Source organism: Hippoglossus hippoglossus, chromosome 24 (genome assembly GCF_009819705.1).
Source record: "Hippoglossus hippoglossus isolate fHipHip1 chromosome 24, fHipHip1.pri, whole genome shotgun sequence".
NCBI classification, from domain to species: Eukaryota; Metazoa; Chordata; class Actinopteri; order Pleuronectiformes; family Pleuronectidae; genus Hippoglossus; species Hippoglossus hippoglossus.
The window spans coordinates 19,806,816-19,826,025 of record NC_047174.1 but is presented as its reverse complement, the minus strand read 5'-3'; the positions used below and the strand labels follow the sequence as shown (position 1 = coordinate 19,826,025).

The 19,210-nt window shown below is 39.6% G+C and overlaps 1 protein-coding gene across 2 annotated transcripts in view; it reads right to left on the bottom strand.

Moving 5' to 3' along the window:
• The window catches only part of LOC117758559 (heparan sulfate glucosamine 3-O-sulfotransferase 5), a 74,163-nt gene that overhangs the window by 18,499 nt on the left and 36,454 nt on the right, over positions 1 to 19,210 (bottom strand). The window contains exon 2 of one of the 2 annotated variants that reach the window (XM_034580333.1): positions 14,684 to 14,759. The exons of the other annotated variant lie outside the window; for it this stretch is intronic. The gene's annotated coding sequence lies outside the window, so the exon portion shown is untranslated. The remainder of the gene's footprint in view (positions 1 to 14,683; positions 14,760 to 19,210) is intronic. 2 annotated transcript variants of the gene reach the window in all.

Genomic DNA, 19,210 nt, shown 5'->3' with positions numbered 1-19,210 from the left:
CAATTAGCACCTTGCTGTTTAACACTTTCCAATGTTTTGCTTCAGTTTAAAATGGCAGTTCTTTTCTTCTTTGTTTCCAAACATCTCTTTTTCTGCCTGCGCAAACTAAAACGCAGTCGTGGAGTTTTCCAACTTTTCCATTGTAGCAGAGTTAATGGCTTTTCAAACAAAAACATAGTTATGTATGTAGCCTCAGGTGGAGGGTGGGGGGGGATGACTTGATATTCTGCAGGGAAACAGCCCACTGCTGCTAAACAGGCCTGTGTAATCTCCAACGTAACCCACCAGGGCATTTGGCAGTCACCTGGTAATCCAATTTTATTTAATGCCTGAAGGCTTTGATAATCTTTAAATATAAACCAGTGAAGTACTTATTTAGAGCTGTTGGAGAAAAAATTGTCCCTGGCATCACACCTCAGAAATATCTGAATCTGGTGCTCTGCTCAGAAATATCCTAAATGATTTCATATTTCTGACAATCAATTGATCACAAATTACACAAGGTCCTGATTGCCTACCATCAATAACTATTTTCCAATTAGGGATTGGAAATCAGTGTGTGGAGTTTTGGGGAGTTGCTGAGTCTTGACCTGGTGTAAAAATAAAAACTGGTCCAGCTTTAAAGATTATAACTTCAAAGTTGTAACAGTTTTACCACAAATGTAGTAAAACAAAGTCACACACACACACGCGCTCGCACACACACAAATCAAATCATTATTCTTTTACGGCTGAAGAAGGGACAGCCCATCCACACAGGAAAAATCTTGTCACCTCATTTCATAGCTGGACTAGCAGAGGCCCTGGGGGAGAACAGAGGGAGGGAGGTGGCAGGCAGAGGTTAAAGCTGAGTAATGTGTAAGTGAGGAATCTCTGAGTCATGAAAACACTGCGGGGATTGCTGAGATATCTCCCTGCAGCGAGCTCACACCATTCACCTCCTTGTTTGTCAGCTCGGCCTCTGATCAGCTCCTCTTTGTTGGTGAGAACTGCAGCAACCTTGGCCCATCCTTGCAGTGTAGCTCTGGATAATTTACAGTATGCGTACTCCCTTTGGAAACCATATCAAGAGCCAAGGCGCGTCCATCCACTGCTCACAACTGTAAGTGACACTGACGCAGATATGATGTTAGCGGGTGTTTTAAGCCTATGTGAATGTCCTGCAGATTGCCCAAGACAGGGCTGAGGGAAGCAAGGGAGGCTCCCGGTGTAGGAGCCGCCCTGCAGTGGGACATATGCATGCGGCTAATTAGCCACACAGCACTTATGCAAAAGCCTTTTAACTGTTTCCAGCCATCAAGCACCTTGTGATTCCCTCTGACAGGCCCTCTGCTCTGCTTTGCATAAAGATGACAGCTTGGGTGTTTAAAATTTCATCCACCTCTCTCAGCAGAGGCCTATCACTGCCCGGGATCACTGCTCCATTGGAGTGCTGGCAAGTAGCACGACTCAGTAGGACAAAGCTATCTTCTGTGTTTCGTTAACCCTCTCTCAGAATGCTCAGCTGGTCCAATACTCTTCTTTCTTGATTTCAACATATCGTGTCAGTTTTGAAAAATGTAATAAATAATGTCAACTGTGCCAGAGGAGTGTGTTGGTCTCAGTGATGTTGGGGGACCTGTTGGGCCAGTGGCTGCTTGGAATACTTCATTTCTGCCACACAACTTTTTCTCACAACATGTAAAGTGGGCAGAAATCAGCATATCCACCCACGGGCCTGTATTACGATTTGAGATCAACACAGCCACGATATCTTTCCGTTATCTGTCTTGATTTAACCTAACAAATGCAATAAGGCCAAGTGCAAACACGATGTTGGTAATCAATTCGGTAAGTCAACCCTAATTTTCCTGATATAGATATGAACGTGTGCATATAGAAGGGGTGGTGTTTACTGCATATGACCAAAAATACGAGGAGTACAAACACATTATCCAGACTAAAAGAAACACAGTGTGAATGTGTAACTCAATGTTTTTATAGTAAAACTCTCCTTTCATTAGGGCAAGAGTCGTTCTGACTAATTTTGTTTGTTTTTCCATGACATTAAAGTGTAATTTACAAGGATTCTCATTTTGTGGATGAGTGCAGCCCTGGTGGGTTCTAGAACACTTAAGAGCAGAAATAAAACAACAGAAACCTCCAGTATCACCCACAGTGAACAAGTAACTCCCACAAGCAAAGAAACATAGAGCCATTCAGACAGTCAGTGGTACTGTGAGCACATATCTCCTATGTGTCAAGTTGTATATATAGAGCTCCAGCAGCCGACATTGTTAAATCATTCCCTCCAATGAAAACCTAAATCATTCATAAAGACTCTCATTGGCGTAGGTAAAAGGATTTCTCTGAAGACCCCTGTCCTCCTCCAAACCCCTCTAACACTCCAAGCACAGAGCTCCCTGGGATCCCCTAAGAACGGTGATGTCATGTTTCAAAGGAATTGATTGGTCAGCGCTCTGTGCTTTTATAGGGGTTGATCTCTTATCTCCAACGTAACCTGCTTAGCTGTACAACACACGTTACCATGGTGATTTACCCCGATAAGAAGGGAATGAGCGTCGTAGGACTTAAAACTGAAAGTGACTTAAAGTTACCCTGATAACCGCAAATCCTGCTTAGTGGTACAGGACCCTGATGTCATGTTTACATTTCTGCTGATCAGAGCTGGAGGCTTTTAATTTAAAAGAATAATTTGACTTGGCAATGAACGTCTCTGTTGCACTGAAGATAAAAGCCAGATATTAGTGTACAGCTTGACTGCAAACAGTAAGACAATCAGACAGATGCAAAAAACAACTGTGAAGCCAAATTAATTAGGAAGAAAAAAAGTGCTAATTGTAAAATAATTATCCAAATAAGAGAATCAGAGAAACATCTCATTAAAAAAAACATGTTAAAAACTTCTGCCAAAACACTTTTCCTGCAATGATGGATTATTACTGAACCGATTAGGACTGTGACTAACAACAGATTTTTATAATTAATAAATCTAAATGTATTGGAAACATCTTTGTAGATAGCTATTTGTATGTTGTTTCTTTTCTCTGATTTTTTCAAGCATTAATTCATTTTCTTCATTGGGTCTCAATTTACAAAGGAAACCTTGAGGTTTAAAGTTATTTTCTTAGCTTATTCACATTAGCTAAATAAGTTTCCAGACCAGAGCTGTCTCGATCGCAGTCTTCAAGTCACCTTATTGTCTCATGTCAGTCACAGATTGGTTGGTCTGATCACCCTCTGAATTTCAATTATATTCAGCAGACACTCATCCAGAGAGATGAACAGTGAAGGGTGCAGGAAGAAGAGGGTCATGCTCAAGGACACAGTGACAAAACACTAATATTTAGGTCATTTCGGGCAATGTGGGACATTTTTGCAATTTGGAATTCTGTGACTTATTCTGATATCCCGACACGGCTATCACACAATATGGCTGTGTTTTGATGTCTGAATAAGATAGATAATAGAATATTATCTGCATAACTGTGGAATGTCCTCAACACTTGCACTTTGTTAGAGCACAGGGGAATATATAATATGTTTAGTGCAAAACATTAAACAGAAACATAAATCAGCTTCAGTAACTTTTAATGTAATCAGATAAGCAGAAACACAACAAGAAATTTGTTGCCCAAGATAAAGTAGTTTTACAAATTCATCATTGGGTCTTGAAACATTGTACCAATAAATATTTTTGTCTTTCTTCTCAGTTAATTTCTTGACAACTACTCCTCTAAATAACTTCACGGTTGAATCGTGTGTATAATTCTTGAGCAGGAAATTAAAAACACATTTTCAGCTATGCCAGGAGGTTATAGACACTTCAAATACTGATTCTACATTAATAATGCATCCAAATATATATACACCTATGTGTTACTTTTCTTGGAATGTCAGTCATGATAAAATATTTATTCATCCCTGCTGCTACCTAGGACCCAGACTACCTTACAGTCTGTGTTGTGTCTATACCAGACCCTGCAGTTTCTGGAACAGAGTTAGTAAAAATCCATATGGGAAGTATATGAGTGCTCTTTGTACTTTTGTGTCTTTGACAAAAGGTTGTACTATATTTAACTCAGGCTTGTATTAGCTTTGAGAGACCTGAGTATGCGAGAGCTCAAAAAGCAGATAAGGATAATAAATCACAGATGCTGCTTCTGCCCCGCCTCGATCTGATCCATTGTTAGTTTGGACATGGGTTGTAGTTGCCTCTGATAATTAAACTTTCTTAAGAGAAAACATTTATGCAAGTAACAATAAGGGGAAGAATCCATCTAAAAATCCAGCCCTTGCTCGATCCTCAGAGAAACACTCCACAGATGATAATGCATCTTTTGTAAAAGACAAAGATGGCTGTGCTGGAGATCTACAGGAGTATTTTGCAGTGCCCCAAGCGACACACACTTCAACTTTAGTGGCTGCAATTAGCCTTTGGACTCTGCAAAGTATTCTTGCTGCCCTTAAATAAACACTTGATAAGATTATAATGCAGGAGATGAAGGTGAAGCCATTAAAATGCTCCAGGCCTCACACAGCCAGACACTGGGAGTCTCATTCGAGTGTGAAGAGGTCTTCGGTCACAGAGGAAACAAAGCTCAACTCTGTCTTTATTGTCCTTCTCAGACACATTTGCCATTTCTGTAATGTCACAGAGCAGCGAAGGAGGCTGCAATAAAACACAAGCCTGGAAGCTTCACTTATTACAATTAATAATTCATATGAGTGCATTAACTTTGCAAAATCCACAGTTTCACATCGCAGGCATAGAATGTGTGTGTGTGTGTGTGTGTGTGTGTTTTTTTAGGGCAGGAGCTCTGCCGTCAGGGCGGGGGCAGACAGAATCGAAATGCCTTGTTACCACCAATGAAGACTGCAGCAAGTAGGGACCATGAATATTAGATGGCATATGCAGATGTCGAACGTTAACGAACCCGTCTGTGTTGTTTCGTGCATCAACACAGAGCTCACTGAACATGGCGCAGCTACATACAGGCTCTTTTTAATCTCAACAGTGTTCAATATAACACACAAGGTAGAGACAGTGAAAGAATAAATAAATACACAACACAACACATCATGCTTCTTTGTGTCGAACACTTGAATCTATTCATATTTCTCACTTCTGCAGTGCTTGGATGCAGAGACATTGTTTAGACTGCAGGTGAAAGCTGGACTGAAGAAGTAATGCAGACTTGGACTGTAAATCCTGTTGATTTGTGTTGATGAAGAATCTAATTTAAATGACAATTTGAACTTGCTGCTTTCAGCAATGCCTGCTCAGCAAACCTTTTTTGCTTTATGAACTTTTAGTATTTAAGGATTCCCAGACATAAAAAATTGTTCTGCTTGGCATTATAACTTAGTTACATAGTCGATTGCATAGTTCAAATATACTTAAAATTAGAAAAAACACACTGTTGTTGTATGCCTCTGCCAACCAGTGCAGTTTCTATTTCTATTTCGACGTGACCTTTGACCACTCAAATCTAATCAGCTAAACTGTGGATCTAAGTGAACACTTGTGCTAAATGTGATCCTCTCAAAGCGTTCTTAACACATTCATGAGGCAAAGAACGGCTTTGTGTAGTTACAGTGACCTTTGACCTCCAAATTCTAATCAGTTCATCTTTGAGTCCATTCATTTATTCCATGTCATTTGGCATGGTTAACCTGAAAACAGTATGGCTCAGACCACTGGCTGTAGCCGGTGCAGGGACATAATTACATTTAATAATTCTCCCTCATTGCAAAAAATAAATGCTAATATACATATATGTAATTTCAAGTCATCTGCTACACACAAGAGGTCTCCTGCTTCAATGAAAAGTCTTTTCTCAGTGTGTGTTACCTGGTGGCACCTAAGTTCCACATCACAGTGGTATATTGGTCCATGATGGGCTTTGCTGTGAGGCAAGGAAATGTAAAAAAATGTGCAGAGTGCACATTTAGTACATCCGTCTGTACAGTGACACTGACATTCCTGTGAGGATGCAATAAGAAAAACAGGCTTTGTACTGGCGGGTGACTTTAAGTAATGGCTGAGTCTGCGGTCAGCACAAAGAAATGATGATGAACAAACTATTATGAACATGTGATGCAGAAATAAAATGAAGTAATGTCAGAGTGTTTCTGCAGCTGCAGAGAGAGGAGAGGTAGTGAATGTGTGATGAGGTCAATCTGACTGTTACTTTGTAATTATGAACAGTGTGTGGTTCTATCATTTTAACAAAACACAACAGATGGATTAGTTTGTATTTTTCATCATGTTCTGAGCTGCATGAGCTGAGTTAAACCTGAAGTCACCTCCACCTGTCGTGTGCAGGGTCTGGATAACCTATTCTTTTGAAAAATGAATCGATAGTTCATTTTATTTTCTCCAAAGGACAAAGTGAGAGTAAGAGAATTTCAGAATGGACACAGGCAGATGACATCCCATTTAGAATGGTTTCCATTCTCTTCGCGGGTTAATGGGCCGTGATAGAGTCAGTAATCAACATATTTTGTGTGTGAATGTTTCACACATATATAGAGTTTCAAAGAATGATCTGAGAGTAAGCTCGTAGAATTTCAGGTAAATAAATCTCACAGTACCAGAAAGACAGGCTGATGATGTCATGTCTAGCTAACCACACCCAGGACTTGATATCAGAATGAAGTGCTGTGAAGTCCCATCACGCGCAGCTGTAAATGTGATTCCAGCAGCCAGTCTGAGACGTGACGCATCACAGTGTCTTTGGGTTTAATCACATTTCGAAAGCACCTACAGAGTAAATGAGGCTTTAATCTCATTTTTAATAAAGTGCTCCAACTTCCCAAAGCAAACCAAGTTGTTTCATGAGCATATCAAACAGCTAAAAACAAGTAAAACTGGATTCACGTTTGTTGTTTTTTTCTTCATAAAAATGACTTTTAAAGGCTTGAGATTAAATTATTTGTTTAAACATTTGAATGGCACATTTTATGCATTTGAAACTGCAATGCTTTGGGAGTTGTTTTGCTGGAGTAGGATGCCAATGACATCAAAATACCACTATGCCAGATTGAAGCCCACCCATCTCACAGCACATGATTCTATGAATAGAATGAGTCAGAGCAGCATATGATGCAAGGCAAGAATTCCAAATATATTATAAATGTGGCCCTGGAAATGTGGGACTATAGGGACTATAAAGCCTTTTGTGTGGCTGCACACCTGTTTGTTGGCCTCTGAACTACACTGTTTTCTATTTTCTGTAGGATTCCTCCCATCAGCACAATACAGGCTGAAATCAGCATGGCCAAAGATTAATGTGGCTGAAAAATAATGATGGTGGAGCTTTATTTTGTCCCATGCCCAGCAGGTGTTTCAGCAGTGCAGCAGTTACCCTCCAAGTGGCATACAAACAGCTTGACGTCATTTCACATTTTATTCTCTCCTTCAAGTTATTGTCCTGTGAGCACATCTTATATGTTGACACTGTCATTATGCCAAAGCACTGAAGTCAAGGGCTTGTGTGAAGAGCAGTGGTTTATGGGAGTGTTCCTGTTCCCTGTGTAACCCGGTGGCGGGAGTTTGTCATGTATACAGAGTGGGTGACCGCAGTTACACTGGCTGACATGACCCTGCTGCGTCCCTCTCATGACTTACACACTGCTCTTGTCTTTTAATATCAACTGCAATTATGGCATCTTGTCTCAACTGCCCAGCAGCGACACACAATAATAAAAAATATAAAACCACAGAGCCCCGGCCAATATTGCTTTTGTGTGGCTTTCATCAGCATATTTCTTCCATTTATTTCATACGTTTGCACAACGGGGACATCTCTACAATAATCACTGTAAACACAAAACGGGAGTAAACCATTTGAATGTTTCGACAAGAACTATTAGTGACAGTGATGGTGAATAGATGGATATCGGTGTCTGTCCTTCTTTTGGAGCAGTATTTAGCTGTACATCATTTCCTTTCAGATTCTTAGAAAAGGGAGGAGGTTTGGACTCGCTAGGAGTGAAGCTATACAGCGACCCCAGTGTGGCAACTAAAGCTGCAATACATCTATGATCGATATCTGATTCATGTAACAAGCAGCACAAGAGTGATCTGATTGCCTCGTAATGAAAGTGTGATCATGTACTGAGTGGTAAAGTGGGCGGTGTTATCTTGGATGTCCATCGATCTGAAAGGTCTGGCTGAACAATATGTCTGAAATGCTTTCTGTGTAGACACACTCTAAGTCCGGAGCAGCAGCATTCACCTGTTTTCAGCTAAAAAGCCGCCCACTTTGCAAAACTATTATCAGTGAGTGAGTGCTAAGGCCAGTGTATGTCCATCGTGTATTTGTCAAGGTAAATACTACACAGCTCGCAGTCATTTGTGCTAGATCTAGTATTGGGATCAGAGCCTAATACAGAAAATGCACTTAGCCTGTATGTGCTAAGTTTAAAAAGGCCAGAAGATGCATTACTGCACAGCTGGTACAAGTAAGAGCTAAAAATAGACTTAATCTATATGCAGACAAATTCTGCAAAACAGTCCTCCTGCTCTCCAACCTTTAACCAGCTAGACGTTATGCGCAGCGAAATACGTTTAATTACTGGACTCCTCTGTTGGGACTGTTCTTGGTCCATTGTGCTGGGAGCAGGTATTGATTTCAGGTTGTCCTCTGCCTCATTAGACCGTAGCAGAGCTCTGCCCTGCAAGCTGGAAGGGAACGGCATCAATCCATAAATAAGCCGACTACACCACATCTTCTATTATGTCGGGGGTGAAATATCTGGATGCCCGAAGGTGTGTGAGCAGTGAGCGTTCAGCCTTTTATAGTTACCCTGAAAGATTTAAGCCACGACAGGGCAGCCACCTTCGATGCCCTGGGGCTGATATGAGCGCCCTGGGTGTAAGGCGGCATTTGGTGTTTGCACTGAATCAGAGGTAATTATGTCATTGTAATTATTACCACTTTCTTGTTGCCAGTGGCCTAGACAGGAGACGGAGACGGAGACATGAGTGAAGACAGGCAGTCAGAGTCATGACCAGGACCAAAATGATGGTTCCTCGCAAACCCCGCTCGCCTCACAGCCACAGACCAATGGCCTGGCTGCTCCTGTATGCTTGATCACTTCATTAGAAATGCTAAAACAGCAGAAGGACATGTGAAGGGATAAATGAATCCTATTTCTTACAAACTTTGAGAATGACCAGAAATACTTTATCTGGTAAACCCATGTTAGAAGTTTGCCTCCTGATTTTAGTCTAGAGAGGCCTTTGGTTTAACTGTACAGTAGATGTGCAATGATTTTTTTCTTGCGCTAAAATTTGAACATGAACTCTCTGCTCCTGACTGGACAGACACACTAGCGGACATTGGTCCTTTCAGACTTATCAAACGGGAAATACATGGCAGCTGTTTTTCAAACTACTACCAACTATCAGCTTCTAGTAACATTTGAATTAAGAAATAGGACATGAATCATTTCATATCAGAGCTTCAACAACAAATTCAATAGCTGCTTAATAAATTCTGTGAGTTTGGGGAACCATTAAGTCATGTTATTGTCGAATATGTTGTTGGAGAGCAGAATATTTAGATCTTTGATTGAAATGTTGACTTCCAATATGAAATAAGTAACATAGACAGGTAGACACAGCTTCATTGCAAGGGATCTTGGTTAGGTTCCACTGCATTGGAGGATGGGTACAATATGGTTTGGGTGATGTCACTAGGTAACACCAAAAACGTGTTGCAGCATATGTGCTCTCACACCAAAACAAGGTGTGAGGGTAGTGAGTGTCCTCACCTAAACAAAGAAAATCTTCATTCAACCTGTGTAAATTTAACACCCTATGACACTGATGTGTCCAGTTGTATATTTTCTAGCTGAAAGGAACCTCTGTGTCTATAAATCTTTTACTCGTCCTACTCCGCCATTCAGTCACTGCTGCCTCACACAGACTGAACTAAATCTCAGTAATTTAAAAAAGGAAATGAGGAAAATTGATAGCTAGGCCTCAATTTTCTGTACTTTATAATGGATGACAGGGGAGGGGTCGAGGGCAGGAGATTTATATGGCAAATCTGAAAATGTAAATTCCAGCCCCTTCAGAGGCAGCCTAAATTTGTGCTGACAGGTGATAAATTAAACACAGTGCAATAGCTGATTTCAGAGGTGCACCCCTCATTTTAGTAGATGTGTGCCTGCCTGTGTGTACACCTGCATTATCTTGAGCCCATATGTGCATGCTTGTATGATGAGAGTTAAAACATATTTCATCCACTGTGTTTGACTTCATGAGGTTTTCAGAGAACAATTTTTAACGCCAAATCATAATATACATTATCTCAACAGTTCCTACAATAAGCAGCACTTTGGCGACTGTAGAGAGAAAAAACTCATTAACTCTAAGAAACCTCTCGCATAACCAGATTCTACCATCTGCCTCCACCGGTTGGTCTTCAGCTCACTTATTTCTAGCAGGCTGCCCACATAGATCTCCACAGCTCCAGAGATAGTTTTCCTCTCCTTCCTCACCATTCAAGTGACACACGCCTGACAAAAGCTATACAGAGATATACACTAATACTGTGCGACTGGTGTTAAAGGTAACCTTCACAAAAACCTTGATAATGTATGTATTCTGTTGCTTGCAATCGTTTGTGTTTGCACTCAGTAGGTATGCACAAGCAAGCATCCCGGGCAAAACAATAAAAGCTATAAACAATAAAAGCTATAAAAACAGTGACATGACATACACATGAATGAACATGACATACCAAGGTCGTGCATCCCACAACAAGGGAGCGTTCCAATGGACTGGTCTCGTGAACAAAACACGACCCAGTTAGAAGACAACATTGGATTTTCCTGGAAAATATACAGAGTCCTTCTGCATAGAACTCAGTCCACAAGCAGCCAAGAAATTTGGGATGGGATTTTTTAAAAGTGACATTACATTCCGCTCACATCTGTCATAAAAAAAAGTGATTACCTACTTATAGTACCTTTAAAGTCAAAATTACAGTAAAATATAGTTTTTCTTTAGCATCTATACACATCCTTCGTGTTTGTTGTGATTCCGGTACTTAGCTTGACTTTCTGGTTTTCGACTGATGCTGTCAGTACTGTTATTTGATTGATGGAACATCTGTGCGGTTGGGCACTATAAATAATTCATTGTTTCAGTACCAATAACTTAACATGCAACAGTTGCCATAGACGAAGCTGGATCAATGGAAGAGAGACAGCTGCTTTCGCTGGAGGGAAAGAGGCTGACAGAGGGAGAGTGGATTTACTGCTCTGCAAGATCCCCATCGCTGTATAATGAGGGAGAGACATAACACTGAGCGTGTGGAGATTCTCAATGACTTAGCAAACACTGAAATGACATGCATGAAATAATCTCTAGAGGGTATCAATGCTGACCTCCAATCAGAGAATGGAACCTCATTTTTCTGATATAAAACTAGTTACAAACACAGGGTTTAAATATGTCAGATAACAAGACAGGGGTGAAACTAATAGGGCAGGTGTTTAATAACGGAGGGAAACCAGACAAGGACAGGAAGTAAAGTGGAGGGACATACAAGGAAAAACCCTTCAAAGTAAATCAGGAAATAAAGAACTCGAAGTGCAAAGTATTAATGTGTGTGTCTGTATGGACATGCAAACACGGTGCATGCATGAACAGGGGCCCATTGATGCAAAGAACAATATAAAATCACCTATTTGGGATTATTATTTGGTTTTAAATCAGAAGCAGCAAGTTGATGGACCTAAGTGAATTAAGTTGTTGACTTTGCTAACAAGTAGCTTGGCAAATTATGGAAAAATAATTTCCCCCTACTCTATATGCAGATAATCAAGACCGTCATTTGTGTTCCTGGAGACAATATTATGTTGTTTTTACCCAGTCTGAGTTTACAGATGTGACCGATGACACTTTTTGCGTGTGTGTGTGTCAAGCAAGTACGGAGGGGATGAGTGAATGAATGAACGCGCAGAGATGAAGAAAGATTTGACTTAGTTAAAAGTATTGATCATGATGTGGTGATCGGTGCGGATATTGTTGCTACAAACAAATCAATGTCTGGTCATTGAGAAGCTAAATATACATTTGAACTGTAGCAGCTGAGTCAGTGTCTGAGTGTGTCTGCACGTCAGCGAGAGAGAGAGAGAGAGAGAGAGAGAGAGAGAGAGAGAGAGAGAGAGAGAGAGAGAGAGAGAGAGAACAGAGTCAGGATGGACTGAATTAATATATATATATATAATATAATATATGATAACTTTCAGTTTCTGGGTTATTAATTTATAGAGTTGAATGAATTCTCCAGGAGACCAACCATCAAATTACCTAAATATATGAAAACATTGCCCACACAATCCCACAAACAAAATAACAGACGATGGACTCAAAGGCAAAGTCCAAATACCAAAGAGAGCGATTCACAAAAGTAAACAGAAAAAACCCTCAAACAGTCCAAATACAAAAAGTCTCTCAATAGTTAAGAACTGGGGCAGAATGGTCACAGTACAAAGTTAAAGCACAAGGGATCATCTTCCATGTTAAAATGTTGTGAAAGGACAGACGTCTGAAAATGCTAAAGTTACATAACAAATGGGTTCGTTAAAAAAGGCAGGAGAATACTTTGTCTCAAACTCTGTAGGCTACAGAGGGTTCGTCATTGGCTCAGTCAATGTTCCCACAAAATATTGTGTTTTTGTGTTCTTTTAGAAGATAACTTGAATGTATGTGTGAATATAAAGTAGTAATATAGGCTAAAGTACTGCATGCAGAACAAATATAATATTACATTTTTGAGTATGGTCTCTTTTATGTTTTCATAGTTTTAATTTGTATGCTAACTGTATTTTAAATGGACACATTTGTTACTAGGTATATAATATTCTTCTGCCCATATATGTAATCTTTACAGTTAACATCTACTGTTTCCCAAATGCCAGGCATTATTTGTGACCTACACAACTAATAAATCCCTGTGGGATTTATGAAAACAGCTTTTCAGGAAGAAATGCATACAGCATCACCAATGCCATCAACTATGACTAGTCAGCTGAGAGAAGCTGAGATATAACTAACGTGGAATCAGCTAAAAATGCCCAAGCACACAAGACAACGTCTCAAAATTACAGGGTCAACAAACTTTTAATGTGAGAATTAGGCATTGCCCTTACACTTGATTTATGGCTTTCAGTGTATATTTGTGTTGTTTACACATGCCAGCAGTCTTAATTTGATGATATTTCAGAGTGGAACTGTCACTTCATTTCAGAATAAGCCTATAAAGCAGCAAAGGTGCTGACACATGAGAAGAGATATGAGAGGTAGGATTAATCATGTGCCACAGAACGTGTATAAGTAGGGACATAGCTCAGCTAAGCTGGAGGGAAAGAGGTAGAGGGAGGGAGCGAGAGAGCAAAGACACTCACACACATACATTGATGGATGAGCATGGTGTGGATTTACTGCTTTGTCTACCTACACTCAGCTCCACCCCCACCTAGCTGAGGGTAGAACTAAACTAACAGAACAGGCTGGCGAGGCAGCAGCAGGTCAAGTCATCGAAGGCAAGACAGTTAAACAGAAGTTAAAAGCCAAGGTTGGTCCACCCTCACCATACAACTTGTAAAGACTGTTCCTGAATATTCCACAAATTAACAATAATCACCAAGGACACAACCAATCTATTATTAAACTTATATTTTTTAAGGCCTTTTAGCCAAAAAATCTGAAACGTATTTAGAAAGAAAAGATTGAAAGGGGTCACTTCCATAACAACTAAGCAAACTTCAACTGCTGATGAAAATTCGAAAACCTCCAGAGCAAGTATAAGGATTGTAAATGGAAAGGATTTTATCAAGGACTAGTCATGTCAGCACAGATAAAGAACTTTTGTGCACTCCTTTGGCTCAGGAGATAGAATGGTTCATCCATGAACCAGAAGGTTGGCAGTTCAATCCAAGTCTGACCCATTCCGAATGCTGGAGTGTCCTTGGGCAAGATACTGAACCCCAATTTGCCCCAGATGGCTGTGCTGCCAGTGTGTTATGTGATAGACAAAGTGCTGCTCATCAATCATCAATCAATCAAGTTTTCTTTGTATAGCCCATATTCACAAATCACAATTTGTCTCATAGGGCTTTAACAAGGTGTGACATCCTCTGTCCTTTAACCCTCAACAAGAGTAAGGAAAACTACTAAAAAACCTTTTAACAGGGTAAAAAGAAGGTAGACTTGGATGGGGTCGAACATCCCTCGTCATGTTGCAAGCATAACTAGCAGAGTGGAACTGTCACTTCATTTCAGAATATGAAGTGACATATACTCATATTGCATCTATGAGCAATATGCTCATAGATGCAATATGTGCGAAAGCGTGAATGGCAAAACTGCTCCACTCTGAGTGGTCATCAAGACTAGAAATCGCTATAAAAATACAGCATTCCTGCACATGATTGTGTACATGGTGTGTTGTGAAGCTTCTGCTCAGTGCGCAGAGAACTAAGATGAGTTGACCTTTATAAAGTGCTACCATGTGCATCTGGACAGTGTCTGGAATACAAGATACTAAAAAGCCTAGATCCATACAATAAAAATCTTCTTATGTCGGCAACACTACATTTGTCTGGCTCCAAGCCGGACACGGATGTGGTATCGTGTGAATGAGATTTCAATACATACCCTCTATTCCTCATGACTGCCAGAGGTGGTGTTTAGCACCTGGATACTTCTTTATGCACATGTGCAGATCCCGTGTCTGTAATGCAGAAAGAGAAATTCAGACTAAAACCAAACGGCCAATCGCAAATGTTAGATCTATTGTACAAAGAAAAAAAATGATTAGGATTACACAGAGCAGAAAATGAAATGGAAAAATGGAGTGCCTCCACCCATCCTGAATTACAAACTATCACACCATGAAAATGTCTGAACAAACCCACTGACTGATTCAGCTCTCAGCCCAGGGAAAGGTTCATTCAGTTTCTAGTTTGCATGACAAATGGGCCGCGGAGGCTGGCATCCAGTGGGGAAACTGCGTGCTAAGTTGAAATGTACCCACAGATGAGAATAAAACACAACTCGTCGGTGTGAAATTGCTCCTCTCCTCAGTTAATTAAAACCAGCCCACTGAGTGTGTGGACGCCTGGATAGAGAGGAGTCTTAAATCTGAAAGTCAGAACCCCGGTTGTGTAAACAGTGACCACCGCTGAGCCAAAGCTGCACATGAGGAACTCTGTCCTCAAATAACTGTCTCACAGAACGTGGTCTCCTTCAGGTCTGGAGACAGAGCTTGTCCTCCTGTGGTACAAAGTGTGAGAGTGGAGTTGATCTTAATTGTGCTGCTTGCGGGAGCAATGCACTAATACTGCAAAGATCAGGAGGTCAGTGCCCCACTGGGCTGAGGGTCCGTCCTAGTACTGTGAACACACTGGAGGAAAGAATCCACCATCTAATAATAAGTGAGTGGGTAAATGCTATTGGCTGATAGCTTACCATAGAAATATCAGCATTGTCAACTCAAACAATGTCAACGAATATAAAAAGTAAAAACAACAAATGTTGTGTTAAAGCACTTTACAGAGAGATATGATTATGATATTATCTTTTAATGATTACCATCAAATAAACATTCATAGATTTGAGAAAACATAAGTGCACAATGCATAATTCTGAATAAACTAGTCCAGTAGCTGTTCTAAACCTGACAGTTTAGGCTGTTTGTTTGTCCTGTGTTAATGCTCCTACTTATCACTGAGTCCTCCTCAAACAGTTCTACAATATACTTTCACTTTTCATGGTTTGTGTGCTGGACGTTGTGTGCACAGCTTTTCATAAACAGTCTATGGTGTAGAGTGAAGTTAGAAAACTTTGCGTTCATCCTTCCTAGTTTATCCTCAATCAAGATATAGATATAGATATAGTTTATATTATAGTATATTATGTTTTTCATAAAATGAAACTGAATTTGCTTTATTACTCTTCACGTGTGTGGCTCATATAAAAGTTGAATGATTTACTCAACTGCTGTAATTTTTTTCATTTTAGAGGTCTCCAGATAATCTTCAAACCCAAGTCAACAAGTTTTCAAAATAAAACCTCTGTAATTCAGCTCAATATAATGTAATGCAGCAACAAAACAAATGTGTTTTGACTTTGAAGACAAATTGCTAAAGAGGAAATGATGCTCTGAATGTTGCCATGATGGAGATCAGCACCAACAACTCCCATGAATGTCTGAGTCAGTCCATCATGGTGAAATTTAATAAATCACGTTGTCAAAATGATCTTATTTGATATTGAACTCGGTCCACAGACGGACCGTTAGCACACTGTTCCACCCCCACTGACAGCTCCTGAGTGCTAGTCACCTGTCTGTTCTCCTTTTTATCAATGTTGAAGGTGTCGTGTGTCTAAATCGCTTTACTTCCCTGCGACATTTACAAAAGACCTGCCAAGTGTGAGGCCGATAAGAAGAACAGTTCCCAAGATATGCATTCCACGGACAGAAAGACAGACTTTTCTGGGTTTAGTAGGTAGATTAGCCATAAAGAAAAGAAAATCGTCTTTAAATCAGTTTGGGAATACTGGGCGAGGGCATTCTAATGGTGAGTGGGAAACTATTCCACAGTTTCAGGCCAACAATGGAAGAAGTTATTGGTCATCAGATCAGAGGGGTCCTGATGTGGAGTAGTACAAATAAAAGAATCTTGAAATCATCTTAACTTCACTGGTAACAGATGACCATAGGCCAGCCCAGGACAGATGAGGTCGCTCTTCCTGGTGCCACAGAGGAATCTTCCAGCTGCATTTAGAAGCAGCAGCATGTGAGATAAGGATGAAATAATTGTGTATATGATCAGACACAGAAGAAGTCTGAATCCAACCTTAAACCAGAATCAAAGAAAACCCCAAGATTTCTTGCATGGTAATATACATTCAATGACAAAGGCCCAATTGAAGTGAAATCTCCCTGCAGCCAAAATCTAGGTCAAGATGCAAAAATCTGGACCTAAATTTACCGCTGTCCTATATTCAGCTGTTACGCCGTCATCTTCAGCTTTTCAACTTGCTCTGCTCTGATTGTGCCAAAAGTCGCATGATATTTTTCAATAAGACATGCTGTGTATCTGTCTGAAGCATGATGCACAAGGAATATGTTGTGTATTTCTTTTACAAGAAGGTTTTGTATTTGAAGTCCACACTTTGAATCGAAGACATTTGTAAAGATGTGTTTTCATTGTTGGACACATTTCTTCAAAGTTCAACTGAAATTAAAAATTGTGTTTTAAGTTGTCTTGCAGTACACATGCACTACATACCGGCATTTTATATTATGTGTCCTTTAACAATTGAAAAAATTAAGGTTTCTCTTTTTAACAATGTGAGGTTGATATTTTGTGATTGACAATTTTTATATGGACTAATATAGATATTGAAGGTGGATAGATTTGAGTATTTTTGGTAATGCCATGACTTTCTAACCATCAGGTCAAATTTAATTTCTCCAGTAATTTGGTTTATGCCCAACTAAATGTGCACCTTAGTACAATGGTCAAAATTCTGTAGTTCAACCGAGATCAAACAGCATGTTGTTTATGCTGCAGCATGTGCTCTGTAAATCAAACATCCCTTTTTCTCCTCTAAGAAAAAGGACCTGAGGAGAGAAACTTACACTCATTGTCATGATTGATCCCTGTATCTTTGTATTCATCTATCATAGTGCCATTAGAATATCTGTCTTTCGTAGCTGAGGGACTTCTTTACAAACTGTCAAATCACACTGAATCTGCAAACTGTGCCATGAGCGTAACACAGGCACAGGCCACCACCTTTGTAATATTTTGACAAAAACATTGGGCCTCATGAAAGAACATTTTCGTTTTCGTTTCCTACATTTCATTACATTTGTTCATACGGTAAGTTTGTACAAACACTACAGGTCAGATTTAACAAAGGCTTTTTACCTCATCAAAGTGTGTAAATGAATTTGCATAATTCTCACTCCATTAATACTAAATAAGGCTATGCTTCCTGCCCAGGACGTGTTCATTCATGAAAAAGACATCAAAGAGTAAAGAGAACAACTTTACGAGTTCTCAGATTGAAGTCCTGATCATAGATGCAGAGAGGAATGTCTAGAATTTTTAGCAGTGTCAGCAATGGAATTAAGTGACCGACTAAAGCACTGCTGCTAACGCTGTTAGTGCTGTGTCACTGAAATAAGGACGAAATTCAAATAGCTTAAAAAATGTCCCGTGACAATAAGGTGATTGATGACATGGATGAAAAAATACATGCAAAGAACGTTCGTCCATTGTTATATTATACAACTTGCAGCCTGTTAAAATAAACTGACAAGCCATCTCTGGCAGCCACAAGAAGTGGTTTCAGTTACATGATGTCCATGCTAACTTACAGTTAAGTAAGTTTCAATTAAATTGAATTGAATAAAGTGAAGTAAAGTAAAGTAACGTTTGTTGAAAGTATTAGAGTATTAAAGTACTAGATATTGTTAGAACAGGAAATAAACAGACTGGAACTTAGGTGTCCCACATTACACAATGTCCCAGATTATCAGAATTACCCTATATTTGAGGAAATTGGTGAATGCAGCAAGTTCATCTTCGTACAAATCTGTTCGCATGAAAGGTTTTAATTAAGGCAAATTGTTTTTTTAATTTTCATATAAAAAGAATTAAAAAAAATACTTTATAATATATTATAACTATTCCTGTCAATTCGTTATGATTGTGAATAATTTACAATAATTGCGATTTAATTGACCAACCAGTAAAATAACTATTGTTTGCCACTTTTAAGATTCCTCGACATCCACTGCTGCAGGAACACCTTAGGTTAAAGTGTCTTAATCCCAGAAAAAGCCTTGTTTCACACAAACATTATATTATTCTTTCATTTTTGTTGTCCTTGTATTTTTTGTATATTTGTCTATTTCTGTCCGTTGAGAGCAAATGAAAAACCGGAGTCAAATTCCTTGTATGTGAACCCATACATGGTCAGTACAGCTAATTCAGATTTTCGATACCATAAACCTCCCCCAGTAGTTCACAATGCCATTTAAAGACATTTAGTCAATTACTGGACTTGAACTGCTTGGTTTAAAATTAGAATATTGGTTGTTCTAAAACTATATACTTATGTATGTAAGTATGTATGTAGTAAGAGTCCCACCTGGTATGGACACAG